The following is a 21,026-nucleotide window of genomic DNA, read 5'->3' as shown; positions in this document are numbered from 1 at the left end:
AACCTGTTCTACTGACAGAGCACGCAGCGGGTCCCTCAAACACGAGCACTAGGCCCACAGAGATTAAACACCCTGCCTTGAGACTGGAAAGCCCAGCCCCACTTCCTGTTCCCTCTCTCCTTCCTCCTTCCTGCCTGTGGATGCCCTGTGACCAGCCACCTCCTGCCCTGTCACCATGACTCCCCTGCTATGAAGAATTGTACCTCCCAGCACTATAACCCAGAACACACCCTTCCTTTCTTACTGTTGCTTTGTCACCTGTTTTGTTACAGCAACAGAGACATAACTGATACAGTTACATTACTATTCAATCATTAGCTATTTAGACATCACTAGATGAATACCATCCGTTTCTCAAAAAATACAAGTGGAAAAAGTGCTAAAGGATGCACATAGCATGCCACCTATTAGAAATCATAAAAAATGCAATACTGTGAATGTTGCTTATGATACTGTATGTGATAAAGCTTAATTTGTGAGACCTCCAGACAAGTTCAGAAGAGTGGTTATCATGCAGAGGGAGGCAGGGGTCACAGTTGGGTCTGTTACTCTTTAAAAAGTGCTGGGAGCAGCTGTATGCTGGATTGGCAGAAGCAAGCGAGCTTCCTGGAGGCAGCCCACTTGTTTTCCCATGGCTGACAAATGTTGTATCACTGATTTAGGCAACACCCCAAGGATTTTACCTCAGGACTGGTTACTGTTGCTATACTGCCTTTCCATGCTTGTCTCCTGTATCTGGCGTGGCAGAGACCCTCACTGCCCACTGCCTCACTCTGTTGGGCAGATTTCCTGAAGATTATTTTGAAGTTATACCTTCATAGCATAGTACTGTTCAAATAAATTGATGATTTCATAATCCCTGATGATGGTTTAAAAAAACTTCTGACTTGATTCAAATAATTTTAAAGCCTTCCTGCAGTACAGCAAACACTGCTAGGAGCTCTGTGAACCTCCATATGTCAAGCACTTGATTTATACCAAGAGGGAAAACAAGACCGAAACAAATTAATAATCTAGGAGATATAGTCATTCTAAATTTAGCCCAAGGTTATGGCCCATCATGATAAGAAAGACCACATGAATATAGAAACAAAAAAAAAATTAATGGTCACCTATACAAGATAAGACAGCTTTGAACACATAATGTATACTTGAAATTTAAAAAAAAGTAAAACTGCTTTGAACTCATGAACATACAGATAAAACTACTGCTTTAAACTTATAATAAACAAAGTATCTAGTTAGATATTAGGATCAATAGTGCTACCGTGACTCCCTTTTTATGTAACAGTTGTATCTATTTTTGAATAAGGTAATTTTTTTCCATTCATAGAGAATTTTTGTTCTCTATGAATCTCTATGATCACATAAAAACCCAAGACAGAATTAAACAGTTGTTGAAGCAATATGCTTCATCCAAAAATGTGCCTGTATATCTGTTTATATGTGTAGTTGTCTGTATATATATGTATATATGTGTTCACTTGTATATGGATGTATATATGTATATACACATATGTATATATGCAAACATATATACATGTGTTTACATATATATAAAAACATGCATATATGTTTACATATATACATATAAACATAAGCATATAAACAGATACATATATGTTTACATGTATACATATAAACATGTACATGTAGGTTTGCATATATATATACACATATATTTACATATATGTGAATGAATGATGTCTATGGGAGTTCCTTTGTTTTGTCTACTGATTGTACACGTGCATGTGTGTGTGAGGTTCGTAAAAATCTGCTTGCTTTGTCTGTCACATGTGTGCTTCTAAGTTTAGTAAGTGATAAGTTTAGTAAGTGTGCTTCTAAGTTTAGTAAGGTCAGAGTGGTGTTTTGTTTTGTTTTTGAGACAGAGTTTCTCTTGTAGTCCTGGCTGTCCTGGACTAGCTTTGTAGGAAAGGTTGGCCTTGACCTCACAGAGATCCGCCTGCCTCTGCTGAGATTACAGGCATGTGCCACCACTTCCAGCAGGGTTTTATCAGCCTTCTTAATTAGGTCTCCAGCTTCCAGCAAGCCTCTGCTCACTGCTAAGCCATCAAGTCAAAAGGAACTGAGGTTTTTCTTTTTACAATCCCTGAGCTGATTAAGACCTCCTGTTGTTAAATAAGGAAGGTTCTCAGCTAGAGAGCTGTTGTGGCAGCCAAGAACCTAAACAGTTACCTTTCTTTTCCTTAAGAGTTAAGGTGTAAATAAATAGCAAGGCCACCTGCATGGACCTTTAAGAGTTAAAGTGTAAATAGCAAGTCCACCAGCCTGAAAGCTGGTCATCCACTGATGCTATGACCTGCCTTGGTTTACCCTGTGTGCTGGAGCTCTAGCATACCGGCGCCCGAACAGGGACCTAAGGAAGGTAAGTCTCGTTGCAGCTAGGACCTCACCAGGGCTGCCGCAGAGCCCCTAGCAGAAAGCTGGGAAAGGACAGGTGAGCCACTGGGGTTGAAACTGCCTGTTGCCACCAGCACAGGTTGATAAGCTACATGCTACCAGGACCTAGCTACTTTTTGTTGGGAACTGACACCTTTCTGTACATTTTTAAACTGTCCCTCAGGATGGGACAAGGTGACTCTGCAGACAGATGGTCCTTTTTAACCCATGGGAGATACAAACTAGAGGGCTTGCTAATGTGAACACAGAAACTGGAGGAGCCTTTTGAGGAAATTATTTCCCAGCTGACGGAGACAGTGAAGAAAGTAGTTTCTAGCTCTTAGGTAAAAGATGCCATTTTAAAGCAACTGGCCTTTGAAAGTGCTGTGGCTGCTTGCCAGTCATTACTGAGACCAATTAGAGAACCTGGAAATATTTCTGATTTTATTAAAACATGAACTAAAGTTACTCCTCCCTCATATCCCCAAGGTGTGTAACTATTACAGCTGTTTTGCAAGGCCAGACTAATACCCAGTTTCTACCTAGTCAAGAAAAAAGGGAAATGCGGCCAGAGGGGCATGGCTTACAAACGCTGTTCATACGGCAAGCCTAGACATGTTAGCAGACAGTTCCCCAATAAGACAGAAGACCCCGTGAACTTGACTACTCCTCATCCCACTCAAGCCACACGTCCAAGCTTGCCTCCTTCACTGTGCCCACTGGACACACTGGAAGAGAGAACGTAGACCACACTTTCATAAGAATGGCACTCCCTTATCTGATATTACTGTACCTCCTAAATATGTAAGGGCACCATTGAACCAGGGAAACTGGGTAAGAGGACCACATCAGACCCCCCAAATAACAAAGGCGACCTGACAGCTTCAGACAACCTATCTACTTGTCAGCAAAGAACTGTTCAACAACTGCAGTGAGCAACTGAGCCTGCGCCGCTGCCTCACCTCTTCACAGAAAATAAATGTGGTCCTTGGGGCGACTGATTCTGATTTCACCGGAGAAATTGAGATCACTATACAACCTCCTACCAAAACAGTGTAAGCCTGTTTAGAAGAAAAAATTTGCTTAGCTGCTTATACTCCCATGTCAGGGCCTTAACAAACAAACAGATAAACAAAATTGAGATAGCTACCCGTGTGGTAAAAGGGCAACTCCGAAAGAGTTACACTGAGCCTTCCACTAGCCCTTGAAGCACCCTAATTTTTGTTTTGAAGAAAAAAAAAAATCAGACACATGGAGAATACTACAAGACCTTAGAGAGATACCTGACATTATAGAAGGTATGGGAATCCTTCAGCCTGGGCTTCCATCACCTTCTGCCATACCAAAGACGATACAATTATTGTCATTGAGTCTCCAAGATTACCTTTTTACTATTCCACTGCATCCTTTGAGAGTTGGCGCTTTGACTTTTGTTTAACTTCACCTAACTTTCAGAAACCTTGTTAAAGGTACTAATGAGAAGTGTGTCCTTAGGATATAATATATTAATATGTAGATATATATGTATACACACACACACACACACACACACACACACACATATATATATATATATATATCTCCCTACCATTTGTTATAAATTTGTGGATATTGCTATCTTACAAGTCTATAAAGTTTATTCTGGTGTTTATTGTATTCACCATATGGATGATACTTTACTTTCTTATAAAGACAGGGCTTATTTAGAAGAGGCCTTGCAGTTCTTAGTTGAGCAGTTGAGCTCATATGGTTCCAAAAGAGTTTCAGATACAATCTCCATTTTGCATACTGTCAGCCTCCAACTTCTAGACCAGACAGCCTTAGATTAAAGATACATGAAAAAGGACAGAAATAGACATTAAAAACCGGTTTACCCAAAAAAAAAAAAATGGAGCTAACGATAAGCTTCCTGCTGTATATTCTATTTGCAGCCTGGTTAGACAGACACTAACAAATGATGAGAAGCTCCCATATGCTCCGGAGCCCTCAGCCCCTCCTTCCTTTGTTGCAGCCTCAAAATAGGGATTTTCCCCTGGTACAAAAGCCTAAAAAAAAAAATGTATGGGGAAAGAAGTTAATGCAGGAAGAGCAATCTAACATGGAGAGGGAGGTAACAAAGTACCATAATTCTAGCTGACCTCTCCCAACCCCCATAAGTCACTCCCCGAAACCTTTAAAAAATACAAATAGACGCTAAAAGCTACTCATGAGATTTGCTGCCATTGTTCTGGCCCTCAGACAGTAATGCATTGTTTGGATGCGAAATGCAAACTATTTATTTTGGTAAATATATATATATATATATATATATATATATACACACACACACACACATATATATATATATATATATTATTTCAAGATGGAGCCACTCGGGACACAGGGGCCTTATAAGGACTGTTGCTTAAGCAGATCCCCTCAATTCTATAACTTTCAAGGAGGGGCCCTTGGAAGCACAGGTTGAGTGCTGGTGCTCTTCGCCCTATCTCAAAACTATTAAATCAAACATGCTAATCAATAACTGTCTTTGAGCGCACACCCTTGAGTGCATTCATTTTTATTCTATATATGAGCACTGTTAAACCTATCCAAAAAAAAACTTCTTTAAAATATCAATTCGATTTGTCTTTAAAAATATTTACAGACAAGTTAAAGCTTTTGGAACCAGACCAGCCCCACTGCCCACGACAATGTTCACCTATGGCTCTCACCCAGAGAAGCTGCTGGGATTACCGTCCAGTCAGGTCACAGGCAGCCCAGCTAGCCAGGATCCACGGGAGCTGCAGGGTTTGACTCTAATGACAAAGCTTTCTGGGTTCAAGAAATTAGAATCTCCAGTCCAATATCCTTCATGCTACAGGTGAGCATGATGTTTTCTCTTACGATTCCAGAGAATAAATAATTACAGGATTGGACCACCGCCTTCCACAGCAGCTCTTGTTTTCACTGATGGCTCAGCTTCAGATCGGCACTGCTTGATTCCTGATGGTCATAAATAGTCTTTCCCCATGCAAGAAACCTCTGCACCATGGGTTGAGCTGACAGCAGTAGTCACTGCTTTTTAAAGACTTAAAGACAGGCAGCTCAGCACAGCCACCTAGTCTCTGCCCGATTTGGGGAAGCTTCCAGAGATAGGATATAGCACTTATTTTACTATTTTATAATTTCAGATATGCCAAGAGCTTTAGAAACTGTTTAGTGTTTATACCTCAAAATTTCAAAAATCTTTTGTTTATGTTTCATACTCCACTGGCATCCCCTGTATCCATAGGAACAGGCTGTTGTGGAACAAGCTCATCAGGACTTTCGGAGCACAGATATCTAGATTATGGATGCTCATCTCCTCCTCATATTCTTATTCATTCATGCTTCAATACCTCTGTCAAAATAAAAGCCCCACTAATCAGACAATAGAAGGAACCGATGTATCATTCCTGGAGAAGCTTTGTTAGCACAGTTTCCACAGGACACTGATCCACCTATATGGAAGCCAGACCAATTGGTTGTGCCAGGACACTCCCCTCTAGCTTGAAGGCAGAGACCTTCACCTGCCTCAGCCATCAACATCTCCAGCCTGTGTCAGATACTTCATCAAAAAAATAAAAAATAAAAAAGACACTGAGGACTGGCACCTGCATCCTCTACCTCTTATGAACTCTGATCCTGTTACTTCACCCTTTGCTATTCTACACCGAGGGATTAGAGGGGATATAAAAATTACTTAATATGGGTCTATGTATAGCATTTCCTGTAAAAAAAAAATGCTATATAACTATTGCGCAAGTTCCACCATGAGCCCTGATGTTCTTTCTCACTGTTTGCGTTGTTACCTGCTATTGTCTCCCGGCTTGGCGACACATGCATCAGCGTGGCTTGCTAAAGCTCTTTCACAGTCAAGGAGATTTATTGCTGCACTTATTCTAGATAGTAGGATTTGTATGTCAGCTTAAGCTACCTCTCTAACTCAATAGCTACACGCTGTTAACCATGTACGTTCCTTGACTCAAACATTCCCTTGCACGGGTTACTCGGGATAGCAATGATCAAGGTGTGACAAATACAATTAATGCTTTAGAGCAAGTTATCGCCTACCTAAGGATTCAGATTCAAAATATGAGATACGTCTAACTACCTCATGTCATGCTGATTCTGACTAGACTTATGTTACTCCTCTACCCTATGACGGGTCAGACGTGTCTTGAGATCAGATACAAACACACCTATGAGGTGTTTAACATGGTTCACAGCTTGCTATTAACATGTGGACTCTGCATTCGCAGTCATCATCAAGTGTCTTTCAAGACTTCTGCATGATCTGTCCAGAGAGAGAGATTCACACTTCATTTAACTCATTGGAAAGGCTGAGACGCTAGGAGCAATTGCAAGCTTCCTGGAGGCAGCCCACTTGTCTTTACACGGCTGGTCTCTAGCAAAAAAGATATGTTTCAGGGCATTACAGCAAGAAGTTTAACATGTGTTCAATGTGGGAAGTTAGGAGCTCATATGCAGATGTAGTTACACTGTGACTATATTTTCCAGGCCTTAAAAATATAATTCATAATGTTAAAAAATTCTAATACAGCAAAAAAGACACTTCTTAAACCAAAGTCACAAACTACTGATTAAAGAAACAGGGCTGGTGCTGGGCACAGTGGTGCACACCTGCAATCCCGTCACTCGGGGAGGCAGAGGCAGGAGGATCTCTGTGACTTCTAGGTCAGCCCGGTCTACAAAGCAAGTCCAAGACAACCAAAGCTACACACATGTACACACACACACACACACACACACACACACACACACCCCAAAACAAAACCTGTCTTGAAAGAAAGAAAGGAAGGAAGGAAGAAGGAAGGAAGAAAAGAAATGGGGCTGGGCAGATAGATAGCTCAGTCAGTAAAGTGCTTGTCTTGCAAGCATGAGGCCCTGGGTTCAATCCCCAGAACTCAAGTGAAGGAGAGAAACAACTCTTAAAGGCTGTCCTCTGACTTGACTTCCACATAGTGCACAGACACAGACACACACAATTAATTAATTAATTAATTAAAAAGAAGTTGGATGGAATTACACTTGTCGCCCTCTGACCTCCACATGTACATGCACACATGGGCACCTACACACATACAAATATGAACGCACATAAAACGAAAAACTGGCCTGGGTACACAGCACAGGGGTATATGGGGAAGTCTTAGTGCTCAGCAGGCTCTGGGTTCTGTGCCTACAGGGAAAGGAAACGGGGGCTGGAAAGGGCAAGGGGAAGCAGGCAAAACCTAAAAATAACCAACACAAAATAAAGACGACCTCTCGGCCATCTCTCTGAACTGAGGAAATTCCCAAGGCTTTGGAAAATGGCAAGTACTTCACTCTTCAGCAACTGCAAGTTAACGTGACGGCAGAGTTTCCTAAGCTGTTGCATGCTGCTTAGTTTTCTCCCTCTTTGGTTCCCTTAGGGTCCTAGAGACACAGAGGATGACAGCAGCCAGGAATCCGGGGTTCTCTGCGTCCTTGGAAAGGTTTAACCTAGGTTGGTGTTCGCGGTCTCGGTCGGAGTTGGCGGGACAAGCCATAGACGTAGAAAGCAGAAAAAAAATGAGCTCTTACCCTGAGGGGAAGGGAGATAAACTGGCAGCAAGGAAGAACAGAGACACGCCACCAAAAAGAGCCCGCACACTGCGCCATGGCGGCACATTCCACAGCGCCACTGAGGACGGACGGACGTGTAAAAGAGGCAGAGCTTCTGAGCGCCACCCAAGGACAACAGAAGCGAAGGCAGACGCCGCGTGCCTGGTTAAGATTTGACAGCAATGGCGAAAGCCCAAAGACAAAGCTGCTCTAAGAACGTAAGAAACGGTAGTTGTCTATCCTTTCCAGAAGTCAATGGAAAAGACCTTGAGAAAAGTCTAGAATCAAGAGTCCAGAGAACTTCACTGTTGCTGGCGGAACTGTGCACCCTCCTCCTCGTCTCGTATCTCCCACCACAGCCTTTCCTTTTCCTGTTGTCTCCTATTTTCAGCGTCCCATTATAAGCTGAAAGATCTCAGTGTCACCAGAATCCACCACCGTGTGAAAAACACAAGCAGCTAAGAAATACAATGTAATTGAAGAATTTCCTTTCTAGTTTAATGCAAACCTGGAAAGCGTTGTCATGTGTCTGTTATCTCCCCACAATTTCCTTATTGAACCGCATTTCACAGCAGGTGCTCCATCAATCAAAGCCTCCTTCAACTTGCTATTTTTAATCAGATTTTCCTCTGGTTAATTGGAATGTTTACTAACTCTTGAATTTAAGTAGGAACTGGGATATTGTTTACTTGGTTAAACACGAGTTCCCTATGCTACACACCAGCACAACTGTCCTTTGGGCAGAGGCTTCAGGTATTTAAAAAGGCTCAAAATCCCCGAGAACCCTTCAGCTCTGAAAAGAATTGGGGCTGGCCTTTTCATTTGTTCTATAAGGAGCTGCCATAGAAACCCTTCTTTTAAATGCACTTTTACTGTCAACAGCGTAGATTGGCCAAGCCCCAAACTATTCGAAAGAAGAAATTATTTTGCTTGTTTGAGAATTGCCTTGGTGCACGGATAATTCATGCTAGAGGCCCCGAGAACACCAATTGGGCACATTATGAAGAGTGAGGCTGGTCCCCAACACAGGATGAGTGACCCTGAATTCCATACCACTCACTTCCGTTTACTAAGTCAGTGGATGCCTGGAGGTTTTTACTGCCAAACAGTAACAACAAAAGGCATCTAGCGTTTGCTTCATGGCGGGACTTTTTCTCTCCTTCCTGCACTCTCCCTGTTTAACTCCTCCTCACGTGTGTACGACAGATACCTCTGTGTTTTCCTCCAGTCAGCTCTTCACCTCCCGTGTCGTACTCAGTTCACATGCATTAATTTATTCCTCGGTCACGTGTTACATGTGACGCTCTCACTGTCCCAGCCTCACCGCTTGCTACTCACAGGTCAAGGGGACCAACCGTACGTTGTCTCCCCTGCAGCTGGAATGGGCCATACATGTCAGAGCCGGTCAGTAAAGTTCAGCAGCAGCCTTCCTCCTGTTTCTGACCAAATAGTTCCCCTTCCTAACTTACTTTCTTATCTTTTAGTTTTAGTTTCACAAGAGAGAAATGTGCTTTGTTGTTTTTCTGAGTTTGGCTTATCTTGCTTAATGGGATAACAATCTGCAATTCCACACATTATCCTGCAAATGGTCAACGTTTTCCTCCTCGTTGCTGCTGAAAAAAAAAAGCACAAAAACAACAACAAAAAACACCACCAACAACAACAACAACAACGGCAAAATAAAACAAAGGAAGAGTTTCCATGACCTCTAGCACTGCTGGCTTCACCTGTGCCCCCTCACCTACTTACTGATCATGAAAACACTTAATCTACCCGTTTTGTACCATGTATTTCTATTGTAAATAAAGCAACAAGATAGGGTCAAAAAACAAAGCTTATTAATGTCAGGTTTTTTTTCTAGCAACTGAAATGAGAGAACTGGGAAGGTATGAGTGAGGGTGCTTCAAAAGGGAAGGCTGAACAAACAGGATCCAGAAGGTAAGGCCTCAGGAGCTCTGCAGTGGAGAGCACTACTGGGGAGCACAAATAGGGAGCACTTCTGGGCACTCCTTGATGCCTCCATCAGCACACTCGGATGACAGTCTGAGTCCATGGATGGAAGGCCCTTGGCCATGTGCCCCATTCCCAGGGCCCAAGGGATAGCAAGGAGATAAGACCTGCAGTTCCACACGTCTCTGGCCAAGGTTCATTTACCCTCTACACAACCCTCACGCTTGCACAAAGCAACAGCATTTTAAATTTGACTCATGCACTTATTTTTTTTTTTTTGGTTTTTTCGAGACAGGGTTTCTCTGTGTAGTCTTGGCTGTCCTAGACTCGCTTTGTAGTCCAGGCTGGCCTCGAACTCACAGCGATCCGCCTATCTCTGCCTCCCGAGTGCTGGGATTAAAGGCGTGCGCCACCACGCCCGGCCGACTCATGCACTTATAAGCACGCCATCCTGAAAGTATGGCCATCGGTGCTTGGTACCTAGGCACGAACATCTAAAGATTATGAAAATATGGTTTACAAAATCTCCCACCAAAGCCCAGCGTGAGGGCACATGCCCTCGGGAGGCAGAGACGGGTGGATTACTGTGAGTTCGAGGCCAGCCTGGTCTACAAAGCAAGTCCAGGATAGCCAAGGATACACAGACAAGCCCTGTCTCGAAACAAACAAACAAAAGTTCTCCCACTAACTCTGCCCTAAAACACTAACCATAGCACTCACAAAATGGCGGTCCAAACAAGGCAAGGGGGACCTTTCTTTTTTTTAACCTTTCTTACTCTTTTAACAACAAACACTTATGAGTGGTCACCACAGACCAAGCCCTTCTCCTCAGTATTACACATATAGTCTGTCTCACACCAACGATCTAAACTGAGACCAAAGTAAGTAGAAAAAGCTGGACTCTGCACCCGAGTAGGCTGTCGAGTCCAAACACAATTACTTATTACCTTCTTTTTTCTTGATATTTATTTAAAATAAATATCATTTATTTATTTAAATAAATACATAAATATGTAGCTTTTTTTTTTAAAGTAGGACTGCTGTGTCTGCATGCACACCTGCAATGACAGAAGAGAGCATCAGATCCCTTTGTCATGAGCCACATGTGGTTGCTGGGAATTGAACTCGGGACCTCTGGAAGAGCAAGCAGCCAGTGCTCTTAACCGCTGAGCCATCTCACCAGGCCCTGCTTGTTAACAGAGGTCACGCTCCATCTCCTCCCATGCCCACAGCTCAAGTCAAGCTCCCTGAGATCTTCTCCTGTTCAAAGATCGCCAAGAACCTAACTCTGCGGTGCAGAGCTATTAGACCAAAGTGTGCTCACTGTGTGATCTTTCTGGAAACTGAGAAATTTGATGGTGAGATTTAACTAAGAGTTGGGGAAATGATGTGAATTATTTTACAACGCTTTTTTGGTCTCTGAAAAGTACTTTGCTCCTGTTTTATGTATTGTATAGTCACAGGAAATTATACACTGGGGAGGTGACTGCCCAGACTGTAATCGCCTATAAATGCCAAATGCCTCCGAATGAAAGCCTCAGTACCACACCAAATAGCTGTCAGAGAACAGGAAACAGTGATTGGTGACTCACAGATCCCATACAAATACTCTGGAATAACCTGGGTATTACACTTCCTGGTTTGGAGTCCTTTCCCTGGGTCTAGCCCCGAAGTTACAGGACTCAAAGGAATGCAGATCAGCCTGTAGTCCAACTGGCGCCCAAGTGGGCAGGAGTCCTGCCCAGGGTCGCCATGTCAGGGCATGGGCTCCAATCTTCAACACACACATTGGCTCATAAGTGAACCTTTCGTTTTTTACACTTTAAAAAATGTTTTCAGGAGATGAGTTCCTGCAACAATATTTCTGCAACCATAGGATCCAACTCTGATTGTCCCTATTAAAAAGGAAAGGAAGAAATTTTCATGTGGAATATGTATTTTTTTCAAGAATTCATAAAAAATCCACATAAATCCCTATGTTTCTAAAGGTTATGGATAAGAAAAATAATGATTTAATATATAAATATATAATTAATATATAATAAATACTTAATGCATTATTAATATTATGCTAATATCAATAAATGCTAATAATATAATGTTAAATAAGGATAAGAAGCATAAGGATTTAATATATTAATTAATATTTAAAAAGCAACATGCCTCCACTGAAGGATTTCACCCAGCAGCAGAACAAAGTTTTCTTACTGATGGAAGACTGGCTCTCTATGCACAAGCAGGGACTGGCCCACAACTGTGAAGCGTCCATCTTGCTTGCTACTGCAGAATTAAAGAAAGCAGCACTCACTAACAATTCAGGAAGTTTCTCTTCTCTAGGATCTCAACAACGGAAAAATGAATGACCACAGTAGTTTATACTTTCCAAAGCGGCTCCTACCCGTTATCTAATTATTAGGCATGGGTCGCCCAACAGAGAAATCAGGACATAACGTACCATTTACTTACTCAGGTGATTGTGAAGAGCTCCCCAACAGCATCTTGACTGATGACTGAGGTAGGAGGGGCCAGCTCGATGTGGGCGGTACCACCCTTAGGCTGGTGGTCCTGGGTGCTAGACCAATGTAGGCTGAGTCAACTACAAGGGGTAAGCCAGGAAGCAGTGTTCCTATATGGCCTCTCCTTGACCCCCTGCCCTGACTTCCCTCACGGATGGACTGTGATGTGGATGCGTAAGCCAAATAAACCCTTTCCTTCCCAGGCTGCTTTTGGTCCTGGTGTTTTTCACAGCAACAGGAACTCTAACTAAGACAGTGACTATTGTCACTATAGATTAGTTTGCATTCTTTAAAATCGTAACAATATATTCTTCTGGCCTTTTTTTTTTCATTCAGCATAAACATTTTCATAATATTCAAATCTTTTGCCTACCATTTTACTGTGTGATTTCTTATAATTGGGTTTTACAGGTCACTCCCAGCCTTCACAGGGGTGAGCATCCAGTCTTCCAGCATGAAGCATGTTGTCAGATGCAGGCTTTCCATGATGCTCAACCTGGCCATCTATTCTAGTTAGCTGGAAGACGTGTGTGTGTGTGTGTGTGTGTGTGTGTGTGTGTGTGTGTGTATGTGTGTATATGTTTGTGTGCACATGCACATGCGTGCACGCATGCAGGTGCACACCAATGGATATTAGACTTACAATGCTTTTTCTGTGTCTCGAAAATGATTATACATTTTGTTAATTAATATTTTCAATTGCAATTATTAATTTTAAATGGTGAGAGGCTTACATTCCTGGAAGAAGCTTTTCTTCATTGGAATGCATTACATATTAGTGTGATTTTTGATAGGGTTATATTTAGGCCTCTTCCTGTTGTGTCTTCTATTTCTCTCACTGATTATTTTCTCAACCCTTCTTTTCATATTTTTGGAGATTACTCAAATATTTCTAATTTCAATTTATTTTTTTTTGACTATTAACTATAACAATTTTACAGATACTTTCAGCTTTATAACATACATTTTTTAAAGCTGCTTATCGTCAAGAGATTTTATACCATGCCACACAGAATATCAAAATGCCACAATGATAGAAAGATTGGGCATTACTAATCTGAAAACCTGAATCCAAAATATTCCAACTGGTAAATGGGGGAAGCCTCAAGAGAAAGAAGGCCTGTACAGACAGTCCAAAAACCGAAAAACTACGAGCTCTGAAATACACCTATCTAATTTCAGATAAGAAATCCTTAATCTACGCTTCCAATTCCCCAACTCTTGGCCCATGTGCTATGTTTGTTATAAATCCCATAGCACTTTCATCATTTTAAAGTAATTATCTTTCCGTATCAAATATGATTACTTTTTATGCTACTTCTGCCTGCATGTGTGCCTGCACACTATAAGAGGGCACCAGATCTCATTATAGATTGTTGTGAGCCACCATGTGGATGCTGGGAACTCAGGACCTCTGGAAGAGCAGGCAGTGCTCTTAACCTCTGAGCCAACTCTCCAGCCCCTAATTCTCATTATTTTTTTTTAAGATTTATTTATTTTATTTATTGTATACCAGTGCTTTACCTGCCAAAGAAGGCATCAGATCACATTATGGATGGTTGTGAGCCACCATGTGGTTGCTGGGAATTGAACTCAGGACCTCTGGAAGAGCAGGTGGCGCTCTTAACCACTGAGCCATCTCTTCAGCTCCTAATTCTCATTCTTAAATGTAAATTCATTTGTGTTGCATAGGTGCCTCTTGCTCAGAGCATGAGGCCATTTTTTACAACCTATTGCTTAGAAGTAGTATATGCCCCAACTTTTTACTGATGAGGGGAAAATTTTAAGGCCTGGGGATAATTAAGAGAGACAAAACTCAGCTTCCCACTTTAATGAATGAGGTAAAAAAAAAAAAAAAATGAAGACTCTTGGCACCACTTGCCTCTTGTGGTTTGCTGGACTCTTGCCCCATGAGGATGAGCGCCTCATCCAGAACACGTGCAAGGAGAAGAAAGGATAGAAACCTTGATTTTTAGAAGAACATGACCAGACCCAGCCATTATCTTTTTCCATTCTTGGAAGAATTCAGGTCCAGAAAAACTGCATTTGAGATTAAGATCAGCACTTAAAAGGAGAAGCCGGGCCAGCCCTTTGTTGAATACTTGAGAGCTAAAAATGTGTACATTTCCAGCACCTATCTGGACCCGGTGCTGCCCCAGTCTCCCAGACTCCCGTTACCAGGATCCCTGCAACAGAACCCTCTCCAGCAGGGATGGGCGGGTAAGGATGTGGGCTTTTTCAAAAGGCTTGATAAGGCTACACCATGAACAACATTTGTAGCTATGCAAAGTAACCTAATAAGGGTCATCAAATATCATGCTTTGGGTGGTAAGCTGATCTAAACTGAGGATCATAAAGGAATGTTATCCCCCAGGGCCACGAGAACACAATTGAGCGACTGGCTGGTTCATTCTGAGAGGAGCCGCACAAGGGCCCAGCCTTTGTTGAAGTCTGGGCATGACACAGGGAAAGCAATTTGGGTTCCAAAGAAAGCCCCAAGGAAGGCTTGGCTTGGTTTGGTTTTGTTTTTAACTATACTATGTGACATTTTTTCTACGCTGAATCACTTTCTATGGTCACAATGTGTTCATTTCCCTAAGAAAGGCTACACTGTAAATCATACAGAAAAGCTTTAAATGTTTCACTGCTTCCCACAGCAGAGCAGGTGAGTCCTAACTTTATGTTGTTCAAGGTCCCTGCACAGAGGAACATGCGCACCTTTGAAAGCCTCATCGGTTGGAGAAGGCACAAGTCCCTCATTCTTTGGCACCGGGACCTATTCAAATTGCCAGTTGTATCACTTTCCGAGTTTCCTTGACATGCATCATTCAAGACCGGCTCAGCTTTTCGCGGGCTGGGAACTGCTCGATTTCTGCTTTAGCAAGAAAACAGCCCAAGTCGCAAGCCATATTAAATGACCGGAGTGAAGGGTGACATGCTTGCGCGGAAAGGAGACGCTTTCTAAAAACATAGATTGTTGTCCCCAAGTCAATGCAATGGTGAAATCTATCTCCTATTAATTCTGGCTCTTCAAGACTTAAATTAGAGCAAAAACAGGAATAAAGAACTTATTGTAATGTAGATGCTCTCTCCACTGCCCAGATACAGGGTCAACACTGCATCACTAGCTTTTTTTTTTTTAATGTAACCGTAGAATCTCATCAGAAAAGGGGGGAAAAAAAGAGTTGTGCCTATCCACAATAAAACTATAGACATAAGAGCCATTTCACTGGCCTAAAAGACTCAGGCTTCAAAGCAACAGTACATACACCTTCCAGAAGGCACCACTGAGTATTCAATTACTTAGCCCTCCTCAAATAGTTCACACCCATTTCTGAAAAGAAAATCAAAGTCCAAACAAAAATTATTATGTGTAATTTTAAAATCCAACCCTGCAGAAGCCAAAGCCCACCTTCTTATCAACTCGGAAGACACACTTAAGAACTGTGTGACCATCAGTCATACCAAAAATATTACTTGGGCTGATTACACAGAGTCAACCCCAGAGCGACGAAGAGTTTAGCCCAGTTTAACAATCTCACGAAAACACCTTGTTTGAGGTCACTGCCCCTGGCAAAAGGGAAAAGCCAGCACACATACCTGCGTCCTTGGGTCTCAGCACCTGGCAGTCAGGGGTCCAGAGAAACAAATGCAGGAGAATTAAGATTCAGCCTCTCCGAGCTGCCCTTGGACAGTCATTTGCAAAAGTCAGGTCTGACCAAAGAACAAGGAATGCACTCGACGCTGAGATAATGTCCTGCGTACCACTACAGATCTTAATCTCAAAAGAATTTGGCCTGGGTAGAAAGGCCAACCTGAAACACAGGCGTGGCTTGGAACCATAAGGAAAAATAGTAAGAGGCAACACTGTAGCTGTCATCAGTGTTCTAATCTACTATAGCTTAGAGTGCTTAAAACACACTGTAAGACCTTCCACTCCCTCAGAGTACACGCAACAGGTTTGGAAACGGGGCTGTGCTATGAACTCCCGTATTATTTTTTACAAATATTGATTTGTCACTTTAAATGTAAATGCCAATATTTTTATCATATGCAAAACATTAAACAATTAGTATTCATTTGTGTTTCCTAGGAATAATTAAAAAATTGTTAAGACAAAAAAAAAAGAATAAGTGGATAGATGCTAAATAAATACAAAAATACAAAAATATCCTAACTCAAGAGTCACTGGACTAATTTCAAACAAATATAAACACTTTGTAGAAACAGTAACTGGAAACATTATATTGTTTATGCAGTGTTAAGCTAGGCAGTAGCTCATGGGTTAGAGTCCAAGGCTACTTTTGAACTGGCCTAAGAACAGTTTCCTCATCAACTTTACAACCCATGTTTATGGAGTGGCAGCGGCGCATTCTGAAGAGGAAGTCTGAAACATCTTTTATGATGCCTCCATTTAAAAAAAAATGGACCTTACAAATCAGCTTGACAAAATGAAAGGAAAAGTAATTTTGAAATTACAGGCAACTTTAAAACAAAAGTACCTTATCACATGTACCTTTAGAATTTCATTATATGAACGTGAAAGTCTAGACATGCAAACTAACCCGTGGTGACAGGCAGCAGAGGAGCCATTGTCAGAACACAGGGATCGCCTAGGAACGCCATGCAAAGGACAGGAGGTGACTTTCAGGAGCAATGCAAATACCCTGTGGTTTTTATTGTGGTGACTTTAATGGGTCTATACACCTGTCAAAACATTGCTAACTGCCACTTAACATGGATGCAGGCTACTATTCCTACCTCATATCTCAATGAAAACACACACATGCATTTAAATAAAGGGTTACTCTTTTCTAAAAGGCCACAGGTTGGCTGAATTAGAGAAGTTAGGCAGGGTGCCAATATAAGGAAATATATTCTGCCTGGGGGGCCCAGAAGCACTCCAGGACAGCTCTGGGACATAGGAGTAACTTCACCAGTCTGTCTCCAACACAGGCTCAAAGCATTTTGGAGGGCACTGAGGACTTTGTCTTTGGGAATTCGGAAATGAATGAAAAATGAAGACATGACTGTTCCAAGGTATGGTCGAGGAGAAAGTTTTATTGTAGGTATGAGGGAGAGCACAGCCAGAGGCATCTAGAAGTCCAGACTTCATATGGCTATGAGAGGAGAGAGAGGTGAGAAGAACAAGACAGGAGAGAAGAGAGAGAGAGGGAGGTCAAGAGAGGAACCAGAAGCCAAGAGAACCAAGAGGGCAAGTAGCCAAAATAGCTGGGCTAGCAGGGTATGGTGGTGCACGCCTTTAATCCCAGTACTTGGGAGGCAGACGCAGGCGGATCTCTGTGAGTTCGAGGCCAGCGTGGTCTACATTGCGAGTCCAGGTCAGCCAAGGCTACACAGAGAAACCGTGTCTTGGAAAAAACCAAACAAACAAACAAGCAAACAACAAACAAACAAACAAAATAGCTGGGCTATATAGAGAAAAGAAAAGCTGAGAGAGGAATAATTTTTCTAGATTCAGTCTGTCATAGTAGTTTTTCTTTTTTTTTTTTTTTATGATGGACGGTACATAAAAATGTAAATTATAATAAAAGTGTAAAACTCTACATAACGATCCACGGCTTCAGAATGGCCATTACAATGGTAAGTGGATCTCTGTGAGTCTGAGGCCAGCCTAGTCTACAGAGTGAGTTCTACAGAGTGATAGCCTTTATAGAGAAACCTTGTTGCAGAAAAAAAACTTCCCATGAAAGCATGCAGGGAAGGAGGACATGTGTTCCACATACATCATATAATTTTATTAAAAATGTTCCTGTTCAGATACAACGCTGTGTGCAATGACTTTTTAAAATAAAAAGTTAAGCCGGGTATGATGGAGGATGCCTTTAATCCCAGCACTCAGGAGGCAGAGGCAGGTGGATCTCTGAGTTTGAGGCAAGCCTGGTCTACAAAGTGAGTCCAGGACAGCCAAGACTCCACAGAGAAACCCTGTCTTGAAAAACAAAAAACAAAAAACAAAAAAACAAAAACAAAAAAGTTAACATTCTTGGGCTGAGCACATATCTTGGTGTGCAGTGCTTGCCTAGCATGTAGAAGTCTCTAGGTTTGGGAAACAAAAACAAAGAAAAGGGGAGACTAGAGTGATAGCTTAGCAATTAAGAGCAATTGCTGCTCTTGCAAAGTACATGAATTTGGATTCTAGCCCTTGAATCAGACGGCTCTTACATCACCTGTAGCCCCAGCACTTACAAGCACAAACTCACACAGAGATATGCATATATTTACACACATATAAAAACAGTAATAGGGCTGGAGAGATGGCTCAGAGGTTAAGAGCACTGACTGCTCCTCCAGAGGTCCTGAGTTCAATTCCCAGCAACCACATGGTGGCTCACAACCATCTATAATGTAATTTGGTGCCCTCTTCTGGCCTGCAGGTGTACACACAGGCAGAATACTGTATACATAATAATAATTAATAAATAAATAAATTTTTAAAAAATTAAAAATAAATAAATAAAAACAGTAATAAAGTCTGGAAGAAATATTCTTTGTGTTAATAAGGCTTTTTTGAAAACCTGTTTCTCTTAATAGCTCATACAGTCTGACTATACCGTGATCCATCTAAGCCTCATGCTCACACCAAGGTGGTTTGAGATGGGTTTGTTCTTAGAAATAGCTCAGCAAGCCTTCTTGAACAGAGACAGGACAGGGAATGAGGAGCAAAGCTCTGCAGCCAGTATCTCCAAAAGATTACACATTCCATTCTGTTACAAGGAAAGTCGGTGTCTCTACTCTGTAAGGGGAAGTGTTGAAGGCAGAAAGAAGCGCAACCTGGGACCACAGCTTCTATTTGGCAAATGCTTTTTCTTGAATACCTACTGTAAGTCTCAACCAAATTTCCAGAACTTAAAAACAATGGCTTGATCTCCGTGAAAGGTATGCAGAAGAGCTGAGGGTGGCGGCCTGCACCTGTACTCCCTGCCACTTGGAAAGCCGTGGAGGGAAGATCACTTGAGCCCAGGAGTTTGGGGACAGCTTTGACAATAGCTATCTCAAAAGCAGCAATAGCAAGCCAGGCATAGTGACACAAGCCTGTAATGCCTACACTTGGGAAGTGGAGACACAAGGTTCCTTTGCTCCACAGCAAGTTTGAGCCCAGCCCATGATACACGACATCCTGCCTCAAAAGACAAACAAACAGCAAACCACTGCTGATAACTGTATAACAAGTGTAGAATGTGGCTTTAACACCTGTGAGTATTTGAGAAAACCAGAATTTCAATGATCACAGTATACATTACTTACTAGAAAACAAAACTGTGTCAAGGGTTAACAACATGGCCCTTGCCTAACATGGTAAAGATGTGTGTCACCAAGCCTGGTAACCCGGGTTCAGCCCACAGAACCCCCACGGTAGAGGAAGAAATTCAACTCTTGCAAGTTGTCCTCTGAGTTTACACCCACTTACCCCTACACACCCAGCAATACATGTGATTTTTTTTCATATTTAAATCAAAATTGTTTATGCAACCCAAATATTTGGCAAAGCAAGGGCATTTAGAGACGGCACCCCCAGGTCAGGAGCCTCATCTTTCAGTCTTTGTAAACTGATATGTATACACGCACTTGGAGATCTGTTGCTAACCGCTCTGTCAGTGTCCGGAACAATATTCTCCATCCCGAGTGTGCGCACGGTTTGTGATTGTGTGCGCAGGTAGAATCTGATAGTAGACAGCTCCTTCCTCTTTCAGACAAGGTCTCTCACTGACTCTAGAGAGCTCATCTTCCTAGCTGACTGGCTAACAACCTCCTGAAACCCTCCTGTCGACACGCCACAGCCCTAGCTTTGTAGACATGGGCTACCCACCTGGCTTTTGAAATGGTCTTCATGCCTGCATAGAAGACGTCTTACACACACGGATGTCTGCCCTGTGCTCCACGTCTTAAAAATCATCTATTTCTGCCGGGTGTGGTGGTGCACGCCTTTAATCCCAGCACTTGGGAGGCAGAGGCAGGTGGGTCGCTGTGAGTTCGAGGCCAGCCTGGTCTACAGAGTCTAGGACAGCCAAGGCTACACAGAGAGACCCTGTCTCGGAAAAAAAAAAGAAAAGAAAAGAAAAGAAAAATATCATCTATTTCTCTAAAATGTCTAAAGCATCAACATAGTATTACCTATATAGGTAAGACCTTGGTAAGAGGAGCAGTTCGTGAGTTCATCAGTTCTAGAATTAAAATTTATAACATTTCCTGAATGTCTATGTTAATTAGAGTTTAAAAATAGGAAAAACTTTCAGTGTCCTTGTTCTCAATATATGTAATAAAATATGAATTAATACTCAGTAAAATATGAATTGGAAACCTCATCGTTAACAATCCTACCTTCACTCATTTATATTAGACGTTTTTAAGCACAGTTCTTTGGACAAGAATGTTCTAAGGAAACAACACACATGTCTTGCAGAACTTAGATATATAGATAACATTATTTAAATTAGAGTTATTTTGATTCAATCCTTCAGCTCAGTTTCAATTAGTGGCTCTTAAGTATCTACTACGTCCAACATGCTGCAG

The 21,026-nt window shown here is 42.0% G+C and overlaps 1 protein-coding gene across 2 annotated transcripts in view; it reads right to left on the bottom strand.

The window, feature by feature from the left end:
- The window catches only part of PLS1 (plastin 1), a 92,223-nt gene that overhangs the window by 44,182 nt on the left and 27,015 nt on the right, over positions 1 to 21,026 (bottom strand). The window contains exon 1 of one of the 2 annotated variants that reach the window (XM_084752374.1): positions 16,092 to 16,233. The exons of the other annotated variant lie outside the window; for it this stretch is intronic. The gene's annotated coding sequence lies outside the window, so the exon portion shown is untranslated. Of the gene's footprint in view, positions 1 to 16,091; positions 16,234 to 21,026 lie in introns of those variants that run through there. 2 annotated transcript variants of the gene reach the window in all.

This window comes from Acomys minous, assembly GCF_964271855.1.
Source record: "Acomys minous genome assembly, chromosome: 13".
Classification (NCBI taxonomy): domain Eukaryota; kingdom Metazoa; phylum Chordata; class Mammalia; order Rodentia; family Muridae; genus Acomys; species Acomys minous.
Note: the sequence above shows the minus strand (reverse complement) of the source record. Positions and strands in the feature narration are given on the sequence as shown.